General features: G+C 43.1%; 1 long non-coding RNA gene across 1 annotated transcript; it reads right to left on the bottom strand.

Annotated features, from left to right (window-relative positions):
- Window positions 1-464: 464 nt before the first annotated feature.
- Window positions 465-26,380, bottom strand: LOC109967044 (uncharacterized). The gene is made up of 3 exons (XR_002275869.1): window positions 25,500-26,380; window positions 24,320-24,368; window positions 465-505 (listed from the first exon to the last, which is right to left on the bottom strand). It is a non-coding gene; the product is annotated as an uncharacterized LOC109967044 (long non-coding RNA).
- Between the last annotated feature and the right edge of the window lie 1,111 nt (window positions 26,381-27,491).

The following is a 27,491-nucleotide window of genomic DNA, read 5'->3' as shown; positions in this document are numbered from 1 at the left end:
GATGTGAATATTTTGGTTTGACAGAAATTAACTTTACCTGTGACCGTTGAGGCTGAGGCTGTTGTAGGCAGAAAGAGGCCGGGGGTGGCAGTGCGACAGAGGCCCGTGGGGCCCTGGCTGACTTGGGTGTTGTTGGTGAGGGTGATTAGTTGGGAGGGCAGGGGATGGTGGATGTGGGTGAAGGCTGGGTGTGCGGGTGTCTGAGGCCTGGGGAGAGCCTCTGAACGTGTGGGTAGGTGGGTTGAGGATGGAGCCTGGGCAGGGCCGTTAGTCTGGGCCCAACGAGGGGACAGGGGCTGGGGAAGGGACAGCTGTGGCTGGGGCAGAGGGAGGGGTTGTGGGGGCAGAGGCTGATTGTGGGTGCTGGATGCAGGAGGCTGTGGGTCTCTGCAGCTCTCCTGGCTCCGCTCTTGGCTGCGCTCTAGGCCTGACACCTTGAGGAGGCCTGGGCCATGAGGCTCCTGGCTGCCATTGGTAGAGAGTACATCGATGCCAAAATCTGGAACTGTGGGAAACAAGTGACAAGTAACAGTGACAATTGTGAGTTTCCAAGTTGGCAGTCCAAATAAGCAAAATGTTAAAAACAATCAAAAAGCATTCATTCTTAATGATATATTGGTGAAAGCGAAAGCCATACAGTTTAGAAGGCTCGTGGCTGCCTGTCAAACATAAAGAGCTGAACATCTGTGCTTGTTTTGTGTATACATGTATACGCATAATGCCCCCCTTTCCTCAGGTAAATGAACACTCTAATAACACAGATGATGTGTGTGTGCTGAAGGCCTTTTGTAGCCTCGTGTCTTTCTAACTGCCATCTCTACTGCCAAGCTTAGGGTGTGCACTTTGAGCTGACACTTTGGTGCTGCACAAACTAACATATACCCCCCCCCCTCTTCAACCTTGTACTGACATGCCTGGCCAGGGTGTACAGCTGAGGTAATGCACCAGCTCCTAAGCCTCTTCACTCAGCATTCAGCTCTGTCGCTGGGGAGAGACTACACAACTGAAATGTGTTTTTCCTGTATTGACTCTATACATTAGTATCAAACACTAGGTTTGTTTAGGGATTCTTTTATTTTGTTCAACAAATTAAATGTATTCTGATCAGATTTGTTAATGAGGCAGCATATAAATGCAAACTGTAGCTGAATTGCAGGTTGGCTTGTGCATTTGCAGTGTCAGGCTGCTGTTGCCTTTCATCTCTTTCACTTTCTGCAAAGAAGTTACTTCACCCCCCCAAAACTGTACAGTAAATGATATTTATCTTTGGAAATACTGGTGTTTGTTCTTCACCACGTGCTAACTAGCTCCAGAGTGAGGACAGAGTGTATATTAAAGGACACCGCAGGATAACAACACAACATTCATTAATTCACTTTGACATATAGCATGAAATACGGCCGCGCCTTTAGCTTGCTGTTGGACAAGGTGCACATTAATTCTATGGACTTTCAGTAATTGCAGAAAACCAGCAGCTACCTGCCATTAGTGGCCCTGTTGGACTACATTATGTCCAAGGTGTGAATTAATCCAAAGAATGAGTAATAACTGCTGTATAATGTTTAAGTCACACAGAACAATAGCTAATAAGCTCCATCCTGGGTATTTCTCCTCAGGGACCATCTACTACAGAACAAAGTGCTCAAAAACCACCAGTCAGCTTGGCTGCCTCAGAGGCAGAGAGGCTCATGGGGGATGACAGTGCATACAGACGGTGTAATTAAGTCTCCCCAGGCCTCAGGGAGGTTTAGGAGAAGGAGCAGGGATGCCTCCTCCCCCTTAGTGAAGCTGGCTAAATCCTTTACCTGCCAAAGAGGTGTAGATGAGACCCAGTTCCCCTGGGCTGAGACAGCAGCTTGTACAGCAGAGCTGCAGCCTGTCACAGCGGGCTTCCATCTCACTGGCTCACTGCTCCCTCTAGACCAACTCCACTGGGAACAGGCTAAGCTAATAAGGCTCTATGAGAACCTCTGTCCATTAGGATTAAAATACTAAGTGAGGTGCACATGATATCATAGTTAAGGGTCAGAGGAGGTCAATCCTAATGCATGATCAAAATCAATATCTACAATAACAGCTAATGACCCTGCTCTCTGTGGGAGAGCATCCTTTTGCCATGATGACGTGTATTTGCAGTAGCTGCTGTTAGCTGCCATTGAGCAAGTGGAGAACAAAGTTCTCTGATAATGCAGATAATGACCCTAACCTAACATAGAAACTATATTTTTTCTTTGGCAGTTTGCACACAAACCATCTTTGTCAGTGAACAAGAAAGCCTAGCAGCCCTTAAATCATTTCCCATTTCTTCATCCTTGTCAATCTTCTCCAATTACAAATGATTTTACTCGTCATGAAAGACTGCTGCTGACAAACAACTCCACCACAACATACTGTATGGGAGAGGAGAAATTCCCAAATCTCAAGTCTCCCGCTGCACCTCTGAGTCCCAGAGGTCCATGGCTTGTTTTGAGAATGTGCTAACACACTAAAAAAGAAGGTGTCTATTGTGGTCGTAATGAAGACTCCAGGGCCAGGTGGAGCGGGGATGAGGAGGAGAGGAGAATACACCAGCTTCCCTCCCACAAGGGTTCATTTGTCAGTCTTCTTCATCCCTAGAAACAAATAAGCACAATTCCCTCTTGAGTTACTCAAAATAAGGATCCCTGCTGTTTCTCCTCGTTTCAGCAATGTTGTGGTTTCTAACTAGCATGCACTGCTCGGAGTGTTAAGAGTAGAGAATGAGGCCCGTGGGTGTGTGGGTTAGTCAGGGAGGCAAGAGCTACAGGCCGGATTTAAGAGGTGAACAGGATACAGAAGGGCTTTGTGGGGGTCAGCTGAGTGTATGTGTGCACAGGAAAGCCAATTATGAAGGCTGGATGTCAGGGGACCGGCCATGGGGCTTAAGGGGATAACTCATTATCCCGGAGTGAGCCATCTCCTACTGTTCACAGTGTATTAGCTGCATACATCACTCCTGCAGATTTGTATCTCTCTACATGGCTAGAGCTACACTGCCGCATGTAACCATTAGACAGGCTCCAACTTTGATCTGACTGAACTGAATCTAATGTGATTACATTAAAATGAAAACAGTATAGCAAATCTGGATAAAATAAACTCCACCCCTTAAAACTGCAATAAACCATCACATAACTGATCAGTTCATTGGCATGCAGGCCTCTTTCCTGGACAATCTGTCAGTTCACCCTTGTCGTTACTATCCTGCAGCAGACCACAGCTCATTAGGGCCACACAGCTGTATTTATAGTCAGCTTTTTAATGTGTTGCTAATATCTCATTGAGTCTGCATGGCTAACAGTCCTGTGTATGGGTTGCTCAATGGCTCTTCATCAGCATGGTATTTGGATTGGTGCAACCGTGTGAGGCACAAATGGCTCAGATCTTTGAACCAATCTTTGCACTGGGCTAACATCCACCGAGGGAGTGACAGGAGGCCTGTCAAAGTGACATGAACCACATTAGGTAGTTTAATTTGTTGCTAGGTCATTAGTTTAGTACCTAAGGAGATTCATTTAGCACATTATATTTATATAATTTATAAGCTCTGGCAGGTCAGCACCTGTCATCCTAATCTCTCTCTCTCTCTTATGTGATTGTGGGTGGATCCGACAGCCTACACCTGGGCCTGAGATGTCCTGACAAATTGATGGCTATCAGGGCCTCTGCGACATCCCAGGCCTCCATCTTTTGCTGTCAGCCCTTCTGTCCCATTGTCCTCAAAATAACACCTCAACACGGTCTAAACCCTCACTCTTGTTTATGGGATCTCATCCAGGCAGGGGGTCGCAATCACACTAAACCAACAACCTAACACATAGCAGCAACCACAAGACTGACAGCTGATCCACAGCCACTGTGTGTACTTCGCACACTCAGCACTGAGCTGAGGTGAAATGCAGTGAGCTTTGTGCCTGACACAGACCTAGTGAGATAAGGCCAGTGTATGACCAGCTCACAGAGCCTTATTTTCCTGTGGTAAGAGTTTTCAGATTCTCTACTGCAAAAAGTAGCCCATTATAAGTAAACATTCTGAATCAGAAATAATTATCAGCAAAATGTGCTTTAAAGCAATACTATGTAACTTTTAAATCTACATTGTTTCTCATATAAAACTAAAATTAGATTTCCATGCAATAAATGTAATTCAGTAAACCCACCGTTACTTTTTTTACTTTACTTAATTCCTACTTTTTCTAAAATGGTTGGGTACAACCACGTTTCAGTTTTTCCTGCCGAGAACAAAGGTTTGGATGTAAAGGCAACATTCCATAACAGTAGGTGGCGGTAGTGAGTCGCATAATAGTTTGCCAAACTAAGTATGTAAATTAATGTCATTATTTATTTATTTATTCAGTGGAGGCATACGTAATAATAAGTTACAATAACTACCTCAAAGTCCAGGATGACCGGGTTTGTTTTTGTCATAATGCTACCACAAAAGTAACTGCAGTTGTTGCCAGACCTATCCAGTAGCTTTTATTCATCAGCACCTGTGATCAACAACATAAGAAGTGGCTTGTTAGCTCATCCATATGTAACCAAAAATTGAGACTACCAGACCTTAGACAACATTCGCAGCTTAGCTGTGTGTTGACGACACACACTACCATCCAGAGGATAGGGGTCATCTCCATTTTTCCAGTTATTAATGTAAATCATCAGATGAACACACTTCTGGCATTCTTTACAACAAAAATCAAATACTGGTCGGATAGATAGCACTGCTGCAGACATTTCCACTAATGTGTTGCACATGTAGGTTGCTTTACTTTCACTTGTCCTCTGGAAAGTCCGGACCCTTTTTTCATTTCATCTTTTGAAGCTGAGCATCTTGTTCTTTTCTTACACTCAACCTGGAGGTGCTATACGATGAAACCCTGAAAAGGTCTGTCTTCGTTTGTTAATCTCCTTTTTCCAAATATTTCTTAGAGGGTGTAGTAACACAGTCCTGCCTTCGTACAGATTTGTTGTTGCTAGTCCTCAACAAAAGTTGGGACACCTGTAGGAATTGTTTGCATCAGTGTTCAAGGCTTCATTTACTTCCACTGCTGCAGAAAAGATGGACATTGATCCCTGAAAAGGAACTGTTCTCTATGACATTTACAACCATTTTTAGTTTTTGGTGACTTGTTAATGGTCATTTACTGGACTTAAACTGCTTGAATGTCAATAAAAATTGGAAACATTTAGGTGACCCCCAAACATTTATGAGGGCAGTGTACATTACTACCAGATGTTGTATCAACAGAGATAAGCTCCATACTAGTGGCCACCAAATTGGATTTTCCACTGTTTGTCAACACATAATGTGGATTGTAACTTTAGTGGAACATGTTCACATGTTGAGTAACTCATTAACTGCCTGTAGCTTGTCACTCAGTCGGTGTAAAGCTGCCTCCTAGAGACTACATTTTAGCGCACAACTGCTGTGGGCTCAGATCTTTTCAGTCACTGTAATAAGGCTAGCTGTATACTGACTTCATATGGGTGCACAGTGCAATTGCTGGTTAGCACCGAGACGATGTATGAGATGACTCGAATCCCAACAGAATTTTATGTGCCAGTGTCCTGTAGTTACCACCTGTGGTCGTACTGTCACTGCCACTTACACAGTCTCACTTTAAAGCTATGGTATATAACTTTTTTTTCTTTAAATACTGTATGTGAAGAAACTTCTGGTACAGTAATCCTTTTGCACTGAGGCAGCCTCAAGCCAGTATTAACTGCTGGAAGACATACGGCTGACTAACGGGTTAGCAAGCTCCTAATTTCTGCTTTAGTTGAGACAGCAAACATAGGTGACCCCTAGCGAAGGCCTGGGCGGAGCATAATGGGGCAGAGGGAGACAATAACACATGAAAAGCTAGCTTAAAAGGAGTGATACATTTTGTCCATCTTGTTGGTTGTTTGCCCAGTAATGACTGCCAACTTCAGGTCATTGCCCAACAGATATTTATGTACAAACTCACCAGTGCCTGTGACCTTAACCTTAATAAACTGAAAACAGATGATGCAATGGCCAGTAACCTGTGGGTGCTAACTGCAGGTCTGTCCTGTCATCTGGTGGACATGGAGACAGTGACAATAACCACCAAGATACTGTTGTTCCAAAATTGTGGTTTCTTCTTGTAACCTTTTAGCAGCGAGACTCACCAACATGCTGATGTTTAGAAACTGCATCATTTACCATGTTCACTATCTTCTCAAAGTTCACCAGTCTCTTCTCAAAGCACTGTGATTTCAGTGTCTTCTCCCTGACTTTGCCATGTGACTGCTCTGTACCTCAGTTGTTAAGGTGACTCATTATAAACTTCTTCCATCGCCACCTGGTATTCTCCAACCCAGCTGTATGATCATGCCCAAATCTTTCAGAGTTTTGCTCTTCCAGAGGCAAGTGTTTTGCCAAACTCCAGCTAACACAATAGAACCACAATGCCAGTGAATCATAGGAAAGAGAATAGTTTTGTCTAAAGACATTTTTCAGTAGTGTGTGGGCTGGTGAAGCTGGACTCACAGCAGGTAAACACTGGTGGCAGCACTGAGAGGAAGCACTGTCTTCTTTCCTCTGTGCATATCATCATCCAGCTTCTCCTCAAAGGCAGAAAGAGACTGTTCCTTTGCTCTAGTTGAATCAATTAAAAGTGCATGCTGTGCTGAACCAGGATGTGTGGTCCTCATTGAAAATTCCATCTTGCATTGGTATGTCTCAGTAAACATTAATTACAATCTCCCTGTGCTGTGGGCTGGGTGTTCAGAAGCTGGGGAAATACAGTCTCCCTCAAAAATATTCACAGTCCCCAGTTATGCAGAATCTTTTACAAGACAATTTAGCCTCAGGCCTTATTCTGGAAACCATGCAAAAAAGAAATGCATTGCACACTCATGTCCCTCCTATCTATATATTTTGTTTGACAACAAAATTAGAGTAGTAATTGAGCAGTAAGTGTTGACAATGTTCTAACCTCAGCAGTGGTTCTGACAGCATATGTTCCCCAAAGAAGCCCTCGACCAGGGACCAGGCTCTGTTTATTTGTTCTTAATGAAGCCTGCAGTTGCATTAATGGCAGACATCTTCAACAGATCTCCTGCCCACACAGATGAGTACAATAAACAGCAGACAGCTAGTTTCTGTGAGAGCTTGCTTTCACTCACTCATTCCCTTGCTTGCTCATAAAAGCCACCAGCTTTGCAACCCACCAGGCAAATGCCCAAACACAACATCTTTCCTTCTTCTGTCCATATGTTTGTGTCTTGAAACTCACCAGTTTTTTTAGGTACAGCTACACACTGTGATGCAGTCCAATATACAACAGCGCTCCATTGATTACAACGTGTGCTACTTCTGTTCTCACACTCAGGAGAGTCTGTCTTTCTCAGTGGAATACCCTGGAGTTCATATTAGTGGATGACATCTGAGCTCCACTCCCATGTCTGTGGCACTGGAAGGTGTTTAGAAATCCCTGATGTGCTCACACACACCCTCTCCCTCTCTAGTGCCCAAAGTAGCGACAGTTCATGTTACCCAAGTCTGCATTAAACAAGGGATTAATTTCCTTCTCTGCAGAGACACCACAATGTGCCTCTACAGAGACTTTTTATTGCTATATTAAAAGCTACAGGCTAATCAGATGATCACAAATGTGATGCTGTTAAGTAGAAAAGCTAAGACATGTACTTTGGTCTTGTGATGAAAGCCTGTATCAGTAACCTGGGGAAGCTTTCTGCCTGATCTCAAAGCCAAAGCCTCCAGAGAATCTTCAGTCTGTTAGCGCCTTATCCCTCTCTTCTTCAGCTCTCCAGATTTTAACAGCATTAGCCGCTCTGTGAGCAGTAACCCCAACCTTGTCTCCAGAGTGTCACAGCACCTCACAGTGCATAAGCATGCATGTTGGACATGCCCCAGATGGGAGCTTAGAGGTGCTGATGCCTGACAATGATGGATGCTTCCCTGCTGGCCCTCCCAGACTCTCACTCATGCCAGGAACCCTCTAGTGTGGGGACAGGTGTTAGATCACACAGTCCCCCACCCTGTGGAGGGTCTAAGACTGGAGTTGTTTTATTAGTGGGTTCCATGGGTGGCTGGGGAAAGGGAATGGGAAGCTAAACAGTAATAATGATAGGATGATGAGGTGGTAGGTGATTGGACAAACGATTCTGGCTGTGAAAGTGTGACGTGTAGTCTTCCAGTTAGAACTTCACAGTATGCTGATATCATCTCACAGTAACACAAACCGCTGCTTTAACAAGCGGTAATTAAGCAAAAGGCCAAAAGCAGGTGGGTGTCGGGAAAGTTGTTAAGCTGCCTTTTTAAACATCAATATTTTATACCTGACTCATTTGGTTTATGAATTTTGTATTATGAGTTGTGAAACTAAAGCAAGAGTCTACACTCTATATTTACCTATGTAAATATAGTGTGTATGTGCAGTGATGTCATGGTACATATGGTGTGTGCAGTTAACTGAGACATAAACTCATGACTCCTCTTCTAAAACAGACGGTCTATGACTGTGATCCTCTGTGAAATGATAGCAATCTGGGGTAACTGGGCTTAGTAAGCTGCTGAATGTTCTGAGCTCTTCTGACAGATGCAAGGTCATAGAAGAGTGACTGCCAGACCACAGAGAACAAACAGACATGTTTAAAGTATGACACAGTGTGAGAAATAAATGAAGAGGGAAATACAAAGAATGATAGAGTGAAGCAGAAAGGAGAAGAAACATGCTCTGCCTTGTCTCCTACCTTTACAAGTATCCATCCATGCATCATTCATACTCTGTCTGGTAGGGGCAAAGTGCTCTGTCTCCTCTCTTGAGTTACAATGAGGACAATTACTAGCCGAGAGCTGCAGCAACACTCTTCCACCCACAGTAGCTCAGATGCTCCTGTAATAGCTCTTAACTGCTTCTGTGTCTCACTCTCACTGCTCACTTCTCACTCCACCAGCATGTGGAAAATCTGCTGCCTTGGTGCTTAGACAGCTCCTGAGGCCTCAATGTTTGGACACCTTCCACCTTGTTACCCTCCCCAAAATGCCATTATGTGCACATGAGGATGTAGCAGCAGCAGAGTGTCTCATTTCTGTCTCATAGAGAACAAATCTTTATATATCCCTGAGGGTGTGAGGACAGGCTGGAGGGAATGTAATGGGAGAAGAGCTGGCTCAGGGACTAGATGATGGGCATGCTGGCACAGGTGACCACCAGAAAGTCTGGCCAAAGGGCCAGACTTTTCATGCCACTGGCCTGAGCAGGGCAGCCCTTAGGGGGACACTTGTTCACCATGGCTGACAGATCCCCTGCAGGTTTGTCTGTCATGCCCTCTCTCTGGGAGTCTGAAATAACAGCACCATGTAATGAGGACCCATCTAGTCTACAGCAATTGGTTAGCACATATTGTGACAACGGTGTAAAACTACACCATGGGACAAGGCAGCTGTGGAGCGAGTCAGACCATTTGACCTCAAACATGTCACATGTACAGAGGCCTGCTGATGGGATTTCTCCTGTGGCCTGGTATCTCTACTGGTGAAGAGTGAGAAACCGTAGGTGGCCATTTTTTTGTGCATGTTGTTCCCTAGAGAGAGAAACAGCTCTGTACATGTCAGTGTCTCTCTAGTGTGTGACAGGAATCCTATCATGTCCTGTTATGATACAGTGTAAGAAAATGGTCTTGCCCTAATGTCCCCTTTGTACAACATGTACTACAATAACCCACAGCAAAGGTTGTGTGAGTACATCTGCTGAAAAACATGTAAACAACATCTAGGCATTTTTCCATGAGGATGATAAATTATTTAAGTCAGAACAAAGATAAACAAAGTCGTTCCTGATACTGAGAACTCAGGTTGTGTGTCAGCACAACTCCTGCATTTCACAACATACCGAATAGTAGTGCAACATGTTTCTTGTCAGTCACTGTGGCATTTTAAGGAAACAAACTGCAAATCACAGACATGCTTAAATTTCAGTTACAGACCCATGCTCATAGAAATCTCACACCCACTCATAAACAGTTTCTACATTCTCACTCTCTCTCATGCATGGAAAACTCGACCAGTCAACAGGTCCACTGCCACCCTAGTTGAGGTGCATGTACTACATCTCTAAGACCGCTGCATGGATCTGTTCAGTGTTAGCCTGTCCTCCATGAAGCCCTGTCAGCATGTCAGCTAAGCCCAGGGGACTGCACAGGCCAGCCCAGGGAGGTGTCAGTTAATTGGACAGTTGGCTCCTCTGAGGCGATAGACAGTCTTGGCTCTTTCTTTCAAGATACTCCAGTTGAATCAAGGGGTGTTGACACTCTGCTCATCCATTGTGTCAAGTAGAAAAAAAGCCCTCTTTCTTTCTTTCTTGCACTTGCTCTTTCCACTGCCCCTCCCTCTCTTTAGCAAGGAGGCAGAGTATGAGAGTCAATGGCTTGGAGCAATAAGGAGAGTGACAGCTCAAGCTGACACACTGACACCACTGTGATTTCACTGGGGAGAGAGGCATGGAGGGCTGGAAAGAGAAATCTGTCCCCAGAGAGTCATCAGTCTGGGTCTCTTGCACTCTTTTCTAAATGGAGCCAAGTAGTTTTACACATAGCAACATTGCACATTAAAGGGTGCCTGCAAGGATTGGACTCAGTACAGTGTTAAAATGATACATATAAGAAAAACCATGCCAGAGGGATAATGCATGGACCAAATGTCTGAAAATCTGGTAATGTATCAATTTGCATGTAGCCTTTTCTCTTTTTAAATATTCCCCAGCATTACAGAAGCAGCCAATGTGTCTATGTGCACGTGTGCGAGTGTGTCAAGTGCTATCTCATTAACCCCCTGCTCAGGTTTCACTGCAGTTGAATTAGTGGGACACCCAGGACAGAATCGAAGCAGTTAATGGCCATCTTTCCACTCCTCCTTCCCTCAAAGCCTGGAAATGCTGTGTGGTCTGCTGATGTTGCGTTAAACCTAACAAACACTCACAAAAGGGCCAGCAGGGAGGTGTATCCAGTCCTAAGTTCTCACCCTCTTCCCTTTGCTCACAGCCCTCTTTCACAGAGAACCAAAGTGTGTCTACATGTGCAGCCACATCAACATGCTTTTTAAAATAACACCCCAAATTAGCTGAGGGCTGTTGGCAAGCTTCACTGTGATGAGCTATGGCTGTGGGATTGTACATGGCGTGGGAGGGTTGGTGTAGGGGAGGCTGGTTGTTGTTTTTTTTTTAAGGGTCCACTGAGAGACCATCTCTTTTTTTGCAGGAACACCCTGATCGCATTCACACCTGGAAGCTGCCCAGTCCAGCCACACTCTGGGCAGTTGGGGTTAAGCGCATTGCTCAAGGATACCAAGTGTTAATGAGGGTGCTGCTTTGTCACCTGCTCAGCCCAACTTGCCGGTCTGGGGATCGGTCATAAGCTCGCTAGTCTAACCTTTACGCCACCACTGAGCTATTTATTTGAACTACACCACTGTCCAAGCAATCAGATGCCTCGCTGCTCCCTTGTCAAGCCTCAGAGCTTAAGCTAGGATTGTGGTATTAGTGTGGAGAACAACTTGATATCCCCCTTTGGGCAGTGGCTGCCCTGAGCTTGGGTTACTTTAGGGGAACAAAGCAGCCTCTGTGTACGGCTCATGTCAGTGAAGACATGAGCTCAGACAAGCTTGCTAGTGTCAGGCATGGCCAGGGGAATCATATACAACACTACAGTGCACACTGACTGAGCGTGGGGTACGGGGAAAAGGATCCCAAACATGGCTTCCCAGCTTTTCCTCTAAATGGAACAGCAGAGGTCCTGTCTCAGCATGTTAAGAGCTAAACCAGACGTGCAGCTTGTACCGGCGCAATGGCCCATTTGCTCTTGGCTTTAGAAGCCTGAAAAAGCAATCTCTTCAGGAATTTGGGTTTTTGCATGACAGTATTTACAGTAAAACATGACACGTGGAATAAATAGGGGATACTGGACACACAAAATAAAATAGCTCCCTCTTGGAATAGCTTAATCTGTAACAGATGGTGACAGTTCAATGATACTGATTTGTTTGGCCAGGCTTCTAAGAACAATGGCCACAAGCCAGAGACAATGAAGCAAAAGATGGTGTTAAAATGGAACATCAGGCAGTTCATTAGATTTTATTTAGATCAAATCCACATGCTTTAAGGTTTGCTTTCCAGGATACATATATAACTTTACACATGTGCATATCACCCACCGCACATTAACCATGTCCTCTCCAGTCACTCTGCTCAAAAATTACAATCCATCTTGAGATCACAACCAACACCAGGGGGCAATATTGCACTAAAGGTCTGACAGCCCCATCGCAGCTTAACAGCACTCCTTTTACCTGACCCTCTACAGGCAGTAGCCTGTAGAAATTTAATGAAATGCAGTTTAAGATAAATTAAATCCAGGCAATGTGTGTGCATAGCAAAGACACATGCAAGGGATCAGTGGACTGCTGCTAACAAACTGGGATCCTGCTCTGTAGTACTCTCTAATCTGCCCTGCGGCTCATCAGGGCTTTATTTCTGTCCTGCATATTTATGAGAATCAGAGAGAGCGGGAAGGGGAAAAGATAACCTCTTCTCTTGTGGGAGCAATTACAGCTTTGCTTTCATCAGTCCTGATCAGAGCCCTCATGCTCTCACTCAGCTTTTTGTCTCCTTTAAAAGGTTGTGTTTACACTTTCACTTCCATACACTGACCTTTGTCTGGCACTTCAGCAAACATAAGGACACCTTTACCTAACAACTTTCCTCTTTTAAAAGCATCACAGCTGTAAGATGGCACTAAGACTGGTGTGATTGCTAAACTCTGACTCTGGGCTTCTCTTTCCTGGGTTCCTACACCAATTACATTTTACTGTTTTATTGTTAGCTTCCACACTTCCTTAACCTTACCTGTAATTGAAATAAGTTTCCTGGTTTTAATTGTAATCTGTTTAGGGATTCTTTGATGTGTTCATAACCTCTCCACACTGATGTAAAAGTACAGATTGGGTCCATAGATGAACGCTCTAGTCTAGACTTAGAAATTAACATTTCACTATGAGCAACAAATATACCTGTACCTTAAAGAGCCCAGGGCATGCTTTTCCTTGTTTTCTGATTTATCAATGTTACATTAATGAATTATCATCTTAAACGTGACTGAAAGCTCAAAAAATGAGGTGTACATATGTTCTAATACTTTTATGCAGAAGCAGCTTGGTTTATACAAGTCTCACAAACTCTTTTTCTTTTTTACCAATTATGCAAACTCTTACACAACAGTTTACAGATTTCCTTGAATGGTCATATTCTCCTGGCTGTGTGCGCTCATGTGAGCTTGCCTGACATCCACCGGTGCCATTTCAACTGCACATGGTTTGGTGAATATACAGTATTTTACCTACTAACTGCACTGTGACCAAAAGATGCGGAGGAAAATACGGGGCCTGAGGCTATTGCATGTCTGGGAATGTTCCTGTACAGGGACTCGTTTTACCTGATTGGGACTAACCTACAAGCAGCTGGCCCTGCGGTGATGACTGATCAGCTCATCAATGCTGAATTGCCCCAGAGCACAGTACATGTTTACTTTGACAGCTTGAGGCCTGTGTACCTGCTGCATGTGATGTGTTGCTGTTTGGTGAGAGGATTCTAATTATCCAGGATGTTATTGTTGGTGCTACGCTACCTGATCACCTGTAATGCGAGGGATCTGTGGGGGAAAATGTAGCGATCACTGGTTAGATTTACCGACCTTGAAGTTTCCACGACTCAGTGGGACATAGTGGTAAGTTTAAAAATAAAATAAATAAATAAAAAAAAAACACACTGCATGTCTGTTAATGCATTGTTTCTGTAGAGAATTGTTGTAAGGCTGGTGAAGTTACTATGTCTGCATTATGCCAGTTAAAATATGGGGTTTCTCAATTACCCAATTTGTTTAGTGTGTTACACATCTCTTTTCATTCGTACATATACCGCTGTTTACCTATCTATGGAGGAGAAATTCAAATTAATTAATGCCGTCACGGTTAGTTGTGCTGTCCACTTTCAACACAACACCAGCAGCAGGAGTTGTGCACGTTCACAAACTATTCTCTCATTTTTAGGAAGAGGCTCTCTGGTTTTATCATTTCAGTGAAGCTGTAAATACGGGTCCCGGAGAGAACCAGTAAAAAGCCCAGGAAACACAGGCCATAACAACAGAACTGGCCTCTGATGATCTGGCATCAGAAATAACCTTACAAGAAAAGCTGCAGGAGACTATTGAACAAATTGTCTCTTTTCAGTTAGAATTCCCACAAGAACAGCAAGAATGTTTACAGGAAACAGCAAGAGGAGCTGGGAGAGAGAGAATTGTTATTAAAATGCTATGGCAGAATGCATAACGCAAATAGTTAAGATATTTAGAAAGTGAAGATAATCATAAGACGATTTCTGTGCGTGTTTGAAATAACCATTAGTTGAATGTGTAAGAATAAAATAAGAAATGATTCTGAAAGTGATTCCACATATAAAATCTAAGTCAAAGAGTGAAAGATCATAGACAAAGGGGAAGTAAGACATCCATACAAAAAGAGGAAGTGCAGGGAGTGTGTGTGTGTGTGTGTGTGTGTGTGTGACAAAGAAGGAGACACTTGAGTTTATTAAGAAAGTAAAAATGATAGTTTCAAGCCTAAAAGTAAGGATTTGGTTGATAATTACTGTTTAATCAATGGCTAATCAATGATAATCAATGTTTAGTCAAGTATTGTGTTCAAAATATAGAGATGCATGTTTTAATTTTAAGGCACTGATAGTTTTGTGTAAAATCAGTGTGTAATTCTGATTGTTTAGTTAAAAGCAATGATGGAATTTTTTGTATTTCAATCAGAAGTGAGTTTCCTGTATTTTTATCAGATATAAGGATGATTTAGTTTTCTGAGAAAAGAGAAGCAGAATCTGAAGCTGAATCACAGTGGGGTGGAGGCCAGTTACGGGCAGCAGGCTTGAGCTTTGACAGTAAAAGATATGCAATAGTTCTGAAGAACACGACTTTGCACGCCAAATAGGGTATTAACTGCAAACTGCGGCATCTGGTTGGATGGAAGGACGAGATCTACTGATGAGAATCCTTTAAAAACCCTGGCAAAAAAGAGGAACAAGAGTATTCTCTCACAGTTGCAGCCGGAGGCTCTGTCCGGTTGATTGTCTGAAGACCGAGAGACTGCAAAGAGGCAGTCCTGCAGGCTATCGGCCTGTGGGGGAGGAATAGATAAAACCACCAATAGAGCTGCTACTGAAAGCAGGATGTCGGCGTGGGACACTGAACTATGTCAAAGCTTCATACAGCAAGGACAATGAATTTTTTCCTGAAAGAGGATTTATAATGAATTTTTGCCTAAAAAAGGGTTTTACAATTAATTTTTGACTAAAAAGGAGTTACAATGAATTTTTGCCTAAAACAGGGATTTACAATTAATTCTTGCCTAGAAGATGATTTACCCTGAAATGAAGATTTTCAACAGAATGCCACAATCCACCCCACCTTGATCCAGCTGAGAACAGGATTCAGTGAGAACACCTTTGACTTTTATTCAGATCAAGAGCTCAACCAATGATAATGTTTTTAATCAGTATAATCATTTTAGATTGACGTTTAGAAATAGCAATTGTTGTTGATTTATTTAGATTTTAAGTCAATCAGACAATTATTGATGATTTTAATGCTATATCTTGCTGCTGTGCTGTACCTTTCTTAAACTTCTATATAAAATTCCTGAAAGGGTTTAATACTCCCTTTCTTTATTGACTCAGTTTGGATGCTATTGACGTTCTTATGATTTTAGTGGATTTACGCTTTTAAGTGGTAATGGTTAAAGCTGCACATATAGGCAAACAAACGTTATGAGTGTTTTACATTACACAACAACTCACACAGTTGACAGTATACCAACACTGAACTGCTAAAATGAATTTTAGAAGGTTGTATCAGAAAATATTTTATACAAAATATCCAGCTGCTGACTTATTACATAATATACACTATCCTTTAAATTTCCTATCCTTAATAACATCTTATGTCAACTAAATATTGTGCAAAACAAATATGGTCTTAAGTGGCCAGTGTCATGGCTTTTATTGGTTATTTCAGACAAAATGTAACACTTCCTCAAAGAGCCAGAGTATACTGGTTTGTAAAAATTTCTCAGTACAGTAACATCTGAGGGTATAAGGAGGTAGCTGCCTATAACTGTCTGGTATGGCAGCACTACTGCTATGGACCGCAAGCGCCTGCAGAGAGTGGTAAAGACTGTGGAGAAGATCACCAGGACTCCACTGCCCTCTCTGCAGAGCATTTACCACCGCAGGGTACGTAGGAAAGCTACCTCCATCCTCAAGGACCCCACCCACCCCAAGCACAGACTGTTCGCCTCCCTACCCTCTGGCCGGAGGTTAAGAAGTGTGAAATTTCTTTCCCTCTGCCATCAGACTCCTAAACAGCTGAGGAGTTTATTACCAGGAAATACATCATGTACTGTCGACCTGTACTGTTTACATTCTCAGTTTGCACATTGACTGTTGACTGCTGCACATGCTGCTCCCATGCAGCAAACATTCTCCTATTATATTCTTATATATTTTTATTTTATTGCTGCATTTGCTGTAGTGTGGCAGCATTTCAGTTTTACCATTTCAAGAATTTAAATGGATGGGGGAAGACCTTGAGAAGGGAAAAAAACACACATACACAGTGTAGATCATGATACAGGGGTGGACCATTCCAGAGCAGCCCTCCTGCTGTTATGCATGCACACATATATTCACACATGCGCTCAGACACTCATATGCACATACACCTCTAAGCCACCATGAGGCCTCATTAAGGCTGTCTGCCAAAGAGGAAACTCTTTGGCAATGTTACCTCTGCCGTAGGGACCTAAGACTGACACAGGCATAATTGGTCTGAGCACACCAACAGTGCACTGGGAATGGATGGGTCTCGATAAGTGGTGTATGTGTGTGTGTGTTGTACTTTGACCCTGGTAATGCTGCACAGTTGGCAGCAGAGTGGCTGATGTCACATTGGATCAGTGGATGCTTGTGATGGTGATGGGGGAGGACCTCTCCTGGGAAGAGATAGACTGGTGCTTTCAACACCTCCACCTGCCCAATCACTTTCACTCATCTGTGGCATCTCCACCGTCAACAGATGTCAGCGACACAGTGACAACAAAACACCCAAAAAAGGAAGTTGCTTGCTAAAAAGATTTGTTTTTCAAGACAGGAAATGCAGCTTTCCCTTCATATAAACGTAGTAGGATTTAGAAGAGAAGCTAACCAGCTAAGAGAAAGGAATCTTGTTTCTCTCACTTTATGGTCCTCAATATTGTCTTTACAACCAAACCAGACTTCAGAATAAACACAGTACACTTCCATAAATCCTTCTACTTTACCTAGATCAGCACAAAATATGCCACAAAGTGTTACCTCAGTGGAACAGACATGTACAGCATATAGCTGTTCAGCATTCAACCCTGACTGGCTGGTAAACCATCACATATGTGAGTGTGGCAAACACCGGGGGGCCAGCAGGAAAACTAAGGCCTTTCACTTTGATCTCTGGAGTGCAGCCCATTTAAATGTTTGTGTTTGAGATGTAGACCTTTAATTTTGGCCTGATGGTTTCCAGGCTCTTTGGGTTTAGTGTGGCATGTCGGATGTAGGAGTGTTTACACAGTCTCCCTCCAGCTCTCCTGGTGCTGAAAATAAGTGCATTAAGATGGATGGATTTACATAGTTTCTAACCTCGGGATTTAGGCAACAACCTCTGAATGACCTCTTTGTATTGCTGGGGGGATGGAAGGAGTCTGGCCCACACTGCTGTGTGTATGTGTGTTTCTTCAGCACCAACAGACCCATTCACAGCATCTACTTAAAACATCAATCCTCAATCAACAAACGTCTACCAAGTGGGTACCAACTAGACCTATGATCTCACCTGAGTTTTCTTCTAAATCTTCATAATTACCCCTGATTGCATGCATTATGACAGACCACTGTGTATCCTATCAATATTTTTAATCATAATTTGTGTCTTTGTGTCATGTTTTTTTCTCTTATCACACCACAGCCATCTGTTTGTACACCTTCCTTGTTACAAACTTTCATTATTCATGTTATTCTTCTAAGTTGACACTTTGCATTCAGAAAACCAAACATTTTGCAAATTTTTTCCTAAAGTTTTGTTGATTTGTAGAGAATAGAAAAATGTGCACACATTAAAGGTACAAAACCTAATCATATATAGCTGAAATTATTTAAAAGAAAAGGCTGGTGATTTTCAGACATTACAAAATAGAGATTTTTATAGTTTGGAGCTCGTTTCTGAAAAGACAGCCCATGTATTTTTTGAGGAACAAACATGTCATCCATTGCAGTGGTGTGGGCACATACAATTAAGATAAAACAGGGCCTAGACTAACCAGCATTATGGTGAATACACTAAATTCATGAGTGGTTTTAGTCTCTGTGTGGAATTTGTAGAAAATAACTAAACAATAGAAAGTTGTGGTCCTTTATCTTTTATAACTAAACTACAAAGTCTGGAATAACAATCACTTCCAGCTGAGATAGGACTAATGAGCTGTGAGCAATACAAACATTTAAAATGTTGCAGACATTATAAATGGGATGTACACATGGAGCCTGGGCCATTGTTTCCAACAGCAAAGACATAAATCAGCCAGTGTTACTTTTGATTTGTTAACCCTTGTTTGGCTGTGTCAGCAGATGAGGCATGGCTAGAGCGGCCCCTTTCATGGTCATGAAATACGACCTCTCTCTCTCTCTCGCTGCCATGGAGAAAGGTGCTTGGGGAGGCCCCCCCTGTGCAGCACAGGATATTGAGCTTCCTTTACCCCTTAGAGTTACATTAAATGCTCCTAGCAGGGGACAAATAACTAACAGAAGCAGAGGCCACTGGGGAATTGGCTGGAATCTACTTTAGTGATATATAATTCAGAGTTAAATCCTTCAGATCCCTGTCTTATTTCTCAAAACATGCACGCTTATTAAATATCAAAAGAGTTTTGATTTGTATTAAGCTTGTGTCTGAGTCAAAAACAACAACAATGCTTTATTCCTGCAGGTTTGTAAGGAGGGAGGGGGCAGCAACCTCTCTGTGACATCTCAGCCCCTGGCAGGGAAAATGAGACCATCCTTGACTGCCGCTATTCCTCAGAACACACAGAAGGCCAATGATAGTCAGGTCATCTTTGCACCTCACATCAGGTCAAGTTTCACAGGCAGCCCTGATTTCTTGACTCACAAACCCACACAGACAGCAGAGGTCAGTACACGGACAGTGCAGGGAGCCCGAGGCAGTAAGCCAAAACTGGTGCTGTGAAAGGCCAACCTTCTCTTTCCAGTCCAGTGGATGAGTTAGAGAGCTGCCTTGGTGATTTGTGACATGATTGTTGTTCTCTGTATCACATGAGATTACAGCAGGTGCCGGCCCACAGCCTGGAAGTATACATAGCTCTATAACCAGTCCTTCTCTCAGCAAACCATGAGAGAATGAGGCAGATAGAGAAAAACAAGCCCTCAGTTCCCACCCACACAGCAGTAATATGCTCACAGGCAATTCTGCTGCCAGCAGAGCTCTCTATGACAATCCAGGGAGCTCTTCAGCTCTGATATCTGCCACAAAAGTTCACCTCCACTTTTCTCTTTCCACTATTTTTTTATACAATGCCATCAGCAATACAAATTACACCTTCCACATCGCACATTATTCTCTCCCCTGGTGACAGATGCACTCAAGCTCGACACACTTCACCAGCGGCGCTCTTCACGCTGGTGTGAGCCCTGGGTCTTGCTGTAGCACCGCTTCATTTTCACATTAACTCCAGTAAAGCATGGTGAAATCAGCATTGTGCTGAGTGGGGAAACTGAGAATCACTACACTGTGCACTTCAGTTTACCCTCACATTGAACTCGCTCTCACATCATAGACACAGCTGCAGGAGATGTCTCACTTGGGAATAGCTTCTCCAATATATCTGCCAGAAAAAAAATCTGGTTTGGTACACTCTTAAACTGAAAATCACATGAAAAAGTAATTTCTAATTGTGTGTAAATGTGACATTGGTGGCGAAGGCAATTAAAAATGCTTTAGGACTGTAATACCAATTATTGTATCATTACTTTTGTGTTTTTACAAAAATAAGTAATACATATATAGAGACACATACCAGAACCAACGATTCACTGATGAGAATATTTGTAGCTCTACTTTTGACAAATGGCACTGTGGAGCTTTTAAAGTATTATCTTAATCTTGCTGCTTAACAAAAATGCACAGTTGGCTGAGTCTTACAGGTGGGCTTGTGGATTGACAGAATTATGAAGGATGGGAATGTCCCTCTGTCTGCAGGCCACCGTGGTGACGTACTGTGCTGGTTAGCCATAATTATCTGTATGAAACACAACAATTCAGTCCACTTTCTTGAAAGCACTCACAGTTTCCACCCCACAACACCTTGAAAGCAGCTTAAACTTTGGAAAAGTTGTTTATTTCACTGGTGGCCAGTAGACTATGCCTCAGCTTTTTACTGCTGCTTACTCTCCTGCAGACAAAATGAATTGGGTTAGCTAGCTGACACCTGCAGATGCATTGACACCTGCAGTATTTAGAGCTAACATTTAATGACTCTTAGTTAATGTAATCGATTCTTGGGCAAATTGAACCTAGAGTGAGCAGGATGGAGGGAGGAAAACAGAGAGGAGAGCAGAAGAGGGACGGTGCCTTCAGGCTTCGCATGAAACAACTATGCACACTTGACACTGATGCCCCCAAGGCGACGGAGGAAGAAAACACATCAACATCTGAAAACACAAAAGCTGCATCTTTATCAGTTGGATTTTCTATTTAAAATGCAGTGTAGGCCTGAGGTGAAACAAACAAACAAAAAGCACTATGGTTTTTCAGAGAGCATGAAAAATACACTGTAAGTACTGAGTAGGTGAGAAAGCTGTGAAATTAAAAGATCAGTGCTAAGTCTTCAAAGAGATCTGAGGGTGCCCTGGGCTGATTTACAGTCTTGCTACAGAGAAACATGACAGCTGAATTAAATAAATATCTTCTCATCGCTCTGTGGTTTTAATGTATATTAACTATGCCATACCTTTTCTCCAATCAGTCACTATTATAACTTATAGCCACGGCAGCCTCTTGTGGACCTGTTAAAAAGAACACCTTTTAAGCTACAAGACTCAGCTACAACATCCAGGATTTTCAGGTAGATTGGTAGAGTGACTACAAACTATTAGGTTCTAGTGCCTTCATACAAATTGCAGAGTCTAGGTAAGTGATGCTTCACAAGCCCCAGTGTTGTAGCTCAGGTTAGAGCACCAATGGTAGGAGAGGACTGAAAATATGGCATTTGTGAGGTATGTGGGCTGGGCTAAAGGATAACCCCACTGTTCTCTGCAAATGGAGTTTATGATTGTGAATTCGCAGCCATTCTGTTGGCTGCTCCTGTTATTGTAGGCTGATTGCAGGTAGAAGCATTGATTGGAATATTGTTGCTTCAAAGGCACTGATTGGATTATGTTTAAAGAAGCAGTTCCTGATGACGAATGCATAACTGGCCACTTTGCCACCAGCAATGAAACATGGTGCTTGTGAAAGGGCATTTATGCCATTAAGGACTGTAACAGACTTGTGACAATAATGGTTCCTTTCCAGATGCACTAACAACATGATCCTCACAGAGCAGCACAACCAGACGAAACCCTGTGATGTGAGATCAGTAACATCTTCTAGATAAGAGGTGGACCTAACAGCAGCATGGTGCAAGACCAATATTCTCTCTAAATATAGGGAAAATGAAGGAGGTTATCATAAACTTGAGGAAGACACAAGCTGACCACACACTGCTGACCATCAATGGCACAGCTGTACAGCAGCACAAGTTCCTGGGAGTGCAGACAACAGAGGAGCTCTCCTGGACCTCACATGTGACAGCACTCACCAAGAACCTACAGCAGCGTCTCCACTTCGTCATCGGGACATCTCTGTCCTCTATACAGTTTATGAGTAAAACACAGCTTATCCACATGTTCCTCAATATCATAAAAGCTTACAGGTTTTAGTTCTGGGATTATTTTATTTGTTGCCCCATTTATTATTTTGCACTAGTCCTTATGTCTGTCCCTGTTACACTGGAGTCCATAAGAAACTGTATTGAATCACCCTGTATGTACAGTATGCCATGTATGGACGTGACAATAAACCTAAACCTGAACCTAACAATAATGGGAGGCGACAGTGGTGCAGTGTGTAGAGCAGTCGTCTCCCAACTGGAAGGTTGCAGCTTCGAATCTCGGTGCCTGCAGTCCACATGTCGAAGTGTCCTTGGGCTGAACCCCACTGAACCCCCTAAGTTGCCTGTGATGGCGGCGCGTATGCACGCAGCGGCACAGGGCCCTCGGCTCCAAACCAAATTTCATTGTACGTGTTACAGTGACAATAAAATAAAGCTTCTTCTTCTAATGGCTCTTTGTCTGGAAAAAACTTTTGAATAATAAACATAAACATTCTGTCTTATAAATGTGATGTCATTATGTGTATTTCTGCTGCTGTGTGCCAATTCAATTCTTATTTCATCATCAAAAACAATTTTTACATTTGATATTTGGAATGTTTATATCTTTACCAGATCTTTTACTAAATGTAAATCAAGTTGTGTTCTTAAGATGACTGTCTGAGCATTTGCAAAACATTGACTTGCTGTGCAACCTTCTCTGCCGCATCAACACAGCTTCAGCTGTAACTGGTTCTTCATGGCGTAAACTGAAATAAAATACCAGCTGCTTTACTGGGGGCTGTCATGACCTTCTCAGTCCTATGCTGAACTCTAAACCCCAATAAGCATTTTGTGTGTACCAACAAGAAAATACACCAACCGTCAAACAAATGGAGACTTTCTGCACCTGCCTTTAGGCAAATAATGACACTCACTGTCCCACAAGCGAGCCTTTTTAGCAATTTTTGTGGGAGCTATTGTTTGTTCTGATGTTTGGTTGCGTTTGAGTGCCGGTAATCCCCTTCAACAAAAACCCACCCGACTCTTTTAATCTCAACACCACCCTCCAGAAAAATACCAGTAGTCCATGCGCTCCCTGCACCTGGATTCTTTTACACGTCTTTTGCAATAGCGGCAGGCATTAGCATATGGCAGGAAAGGAGGAGGGGATGGAGATGGTAAAAGGGAAGAAAAGAGGGGATATTTAGATGGAAATAGGGGCCAAGCGAGTGGACTATCATGCAGACGAGAGAAAGCGCATTTAGTGTACTGTTTCCCCAGTCAGGTCTTTTCACAGAGGGTGAAAGAGGGCGACCTTGTGTTGATTTAGGCCACACAAAAGGGGCCTTAATCCTTTCAAGGGAATCAAATAAGTTCACAGAGAAGCACGTTCAAAAGGAAACCTCCCTGTCAAGCTTGCCCCCACCACCACCACCACCACGCACGCTGCAAATCAAGCTCTGGAGGGAATCAAAGGCTAGAATGTGGGAAATATGTTTGGAGGTCTGTGCAGAGGAAAGTGCTGAAAAACAAGGAGGAGAGGAGGACCTATCATCAGCAGTCGGCCCTGTTTCTGACACAGCCCTGAAGGGGTCATAACCCTCTTTTCCAAGCTTCCCTCCAGCCCTGCATGGTAACTCCTCACCATTACAGAGGAATGTCCATTCATCCCGGGAACCTCCATTATTATCCCTGAGCCAGATAAAATGGACCTGCTTTTAACAGCAAATTAGTGACTTGATAATGAGGTCACATGTGGTGCTGGCACACTGAGGCCACAGACAGATGCCTTTTCTGTCTTCACTTCATTCCCCGCAGCATTAGTACATCCTCCTCCTCTGACTGCAGTACAAGTTCTAGGACATTTCAGCACATTTGTAACAAAAACGTTACATTGGTTCCACACCATTCCATGTCACATATTACAAAATAGAAAAAGAGCACATGAATCATGACAGTTAATATTTTAATGATTCCATCTGATGACTACTGGCAGAGTGAGATTTTTTTTATAACTCTGCACTGAGCAGCACATCATACAGGTGCATCTCTGAGAAACTGGATCAGGTGTAAGAATGTGATGTACTGCTTTAAAAGACCATTCATAACAATGCCAATCACTGCACTTGGACATTGCATACCAATTTCCACATGGTGATAATACCAGGAGGATGGAAATACACCAGCACCATCATACTGGCGTCATTTCAAAAGTGGAGAAAAAATATATAAAAATAATGTCTATACCTTTAACTGCAGCTGTGCTGAAAAACTTTTCGGAGCCAGCATTGGAGACCTGGAAAAGAGGAAAATGGAATGAGCAGAATATCACAAAATTGCCGGACCTGAATGTATTATTGTCTCTCTCCAGTGTCCAAACACACACCTATAGTAGCTAACAATTGTGGAAAACATTTCAGAGCAGTAGCTGTTGGCTGAGGAAACATTATCAGCTTATGGTAAATAATTAAGCATAAGTCACTTGCTGTTTTAAAGTAAACCTTAAACCTGATTTCACCCAGTAAGGTTTTTAAGATGTGGTTTTGATATACCTCAGGCAACCTGTACCTGAGTGTTGCTCTCAAATTTACTAAAATAAAATGTTATATCACATTTAAACCCCTTTAGGACAGAACAGTCTGTGCACCCTATCATATCCAATTATAGCCAGAATTATTCGGGTACCTCAACAGCATCATTATCAGAACCAGTACTAGATATCAGTCGGCACATTGAGGCCACTTGATGGCACTGTTGCTCCGTGATCCAACAAACCCTTTCCACTCAGAGCACCACAGCATCAAACGTGCAGGGATAGGAAAACCTGAATTCGATCATAAAAAGCTTATATATGTGAAAACACCAAGTCAAAGATAAATTATATTTCGACAACAACATTTAGGGGAAATATTATTATATTACAAAGTAACTACAGGTTGCTAGGACAGGAAAGAAACCGGACACCACCCGTGTAGCTGCACATGGGAGCCAGACTGACAGGTTTCTCTGAATAAAATGAATTTCTGATTAGTCGCTTTGTGCATCCATTCACCTCGAATTTATATAAGGCTAAATTCTGAACCATGGGATGCAAAGGCTTTGCACTTTAATAGCAAGTTTATGTTTTCTGGTGACCGTATAACCTTATTGACAGGAATATCTAAAAATCTGCGCCCAGTCACAGCTTTGTTTTATTCACACACGTTTTTATCCCGATGTATGCCTGTTATTATGGCTGCAGGAGAAGCCAAGTATTGTTGTGACAAAATCAAAATAATCTGAAAACAGTGCAGATCGACGCCTACATTAGTTGGCAAAATGTAAACAATGAAAACTGGAGAATAAGGTGGCATGAAAATGTTACTATTATAAAACACAGTGATAAATAAATCTTAAATTATAAGCAGCTCAGAGTCAGCGTGCATACCTTTGATGTGGAAAGGTTAGGGGGGGAAAGCAATAAGTCAGGTTATTACTTTCTCGGTCTGATAAATATGGCCTCGTTTCACATTCTGCTTTTCAAATAATATAATCCACACAAGGGGCGGCGAAGTCTACTCCGTTTAAATTGAGAACAGCCATGCGGGGAGAGAAGAAGCCTTTCCAAGGAAAAAAAAATCCCAAAGCCGTTCACAAAGCTACTGCGCCTTTTGGACAAAGGGAAACATGTGTCTAGTCAGGGAGAGCTTCTGCAACAGCACTGGGGCGACGAGGAAAAATCCCCTGAGCCACTTCTCTTTTCTTGCTCGGGACACTGATTTTTCTCACATATATTCTCCTGCCGAAATATCCGTGAGAGGTCACAAACAGGATCCGGGAGGGTTTATGTGTCGGTGCGCAGAGAGGGGCTAGGTCCGACGGAGCAAACCAATCCAACAAAGCGCACGGCCAGTTTCCTCTGTAAAGACAGTGACGGAGGCAGATCACATTAACATTGGGCAGAAATTCACGAGGTATAAGCCTGCTGTCGCTGTGCGTTCAGCTGCAAAGCCTGTGTCGTTCTCTCGCTGACGGATCCCGGTCGTGGGCACGCAAGAGCCTCTCCCCATCCGCTTCCAAGCAGCAGACAAACTCCCATTCATCCAGCGAATGCCTGCCTGAGTGCTGCCGCTGCCTTCACAGTCGGGTCCTCCTACTTCCTGATTTCCATGCGGACATGAATTCAACCTCAGTCTTGATCCTTCTGAAGTCAAAACACTCGTGTTTTGAGCTTCCGAACAGCTTGGAGCTCGACTGCAGAAGCGCACATTAGAGCGTTTATCTTTTGCGTAAATGGCGCGCAAAAGGAGCGAGAACAGCGCTCCAGAGCTAGATAAGGAGGCAGCGAGAGAGAGCGACAGAACAAGAGAGAAAAAGAGAAATGAAAGAGCGAGGGAGGGAGGGAGGGAGGGGAGGGTTGAGACAGAAAGATATTCTTTCTTTCACTCAGTACTGAGTGAGATGATGTCAGCCGCTAATGAATTCCCCAATAGGGTGCTGCAACCGTGATGGGAGGAAAAACAAAACGGTTCTTTATGAGCAGCACGCACCTCCTGGCAGCCCACAGACACTGTCTTCCTGATCAACTCCCACTCCACTGACCTGAAGGCAGGTCATCTTATAATATAACAAACACTTATTTGGCCCTCAGTTTGAGTTTTGAGCTCCCTGTATGACCCTGACATAGGCCTACCTAAAAAACCTGACAATTTTCCACCTGCAGAAAAAACTCACTAAGACCAACATTATAATTATGTCATAACTTTAGCTTGCCTGCTCAGCATCCCAACAAAACAACCCTATGGAAGGTAGTAGGGATTAGTTTCTTCCTCCATGGGTTATTTCCCAGTGTACTTCAAAGGGATCACACAGACTGAAAGTGGGACACTATACTGTTAAGATTCACACTGCAGGTCTGAAAGTAATATTTACCTGAGAAGCAACAGCATTCACCCTTTATTGCTTCAACCCCTCATATTTGGCAAATCTTGATCTAATGCTGGACATTCCTGGAAAATCCTCTTAATAGTGCAAACCCTTGCATTCTATACTGTGTCTAATGAGCATTAACCCACTGACTGGGAGGTCAGTGGATGTACAGTACAGGCACATTGCTCAGTCTTTCCCTGGCCAGCTCAGTCCAAGCAACCACAAAGCAAAAAACAGACTAGCTCATAGCTGAGATGGTAATCCTTCCCTCGGTAACGGAGAGGCCAAGGGTCCGCAGGCTGACTGGGACCAGCCTTACAAACACAAAGTCATGGGAAATGGGGTATAGCTACAGTTGCCTGAGATTCAGAGTGGAAAAACTAATTCTCGCATAGAGCTGCCACAACAGCCCTTCTCTCCAAACTCATTGTGTTTAAACTGAGAAGTTTACATTTAGCAAAAAATAATTTATCTATGCACTTTGCAAGACTACTCGTGAACACTGTTGATA

The sequence above is a fragment of the Monopterus albus genome, unplaced genomic scaffold, assembly GCF_001952655.1.
Source record: "Monopterus albus unplaced genomic scaffold, M_albus_1.0 scaffold124.1, whole genome shotgun sequence".
NCBI lineage: Eukaryota > Metazoa > Chordata > Actinopteri > Synbranchiformes > Synbranchidae > Monopterus > Monopterus albus.
This window is presented reverse-complemented; position numbering and strand designations above follow the sequence as displayed.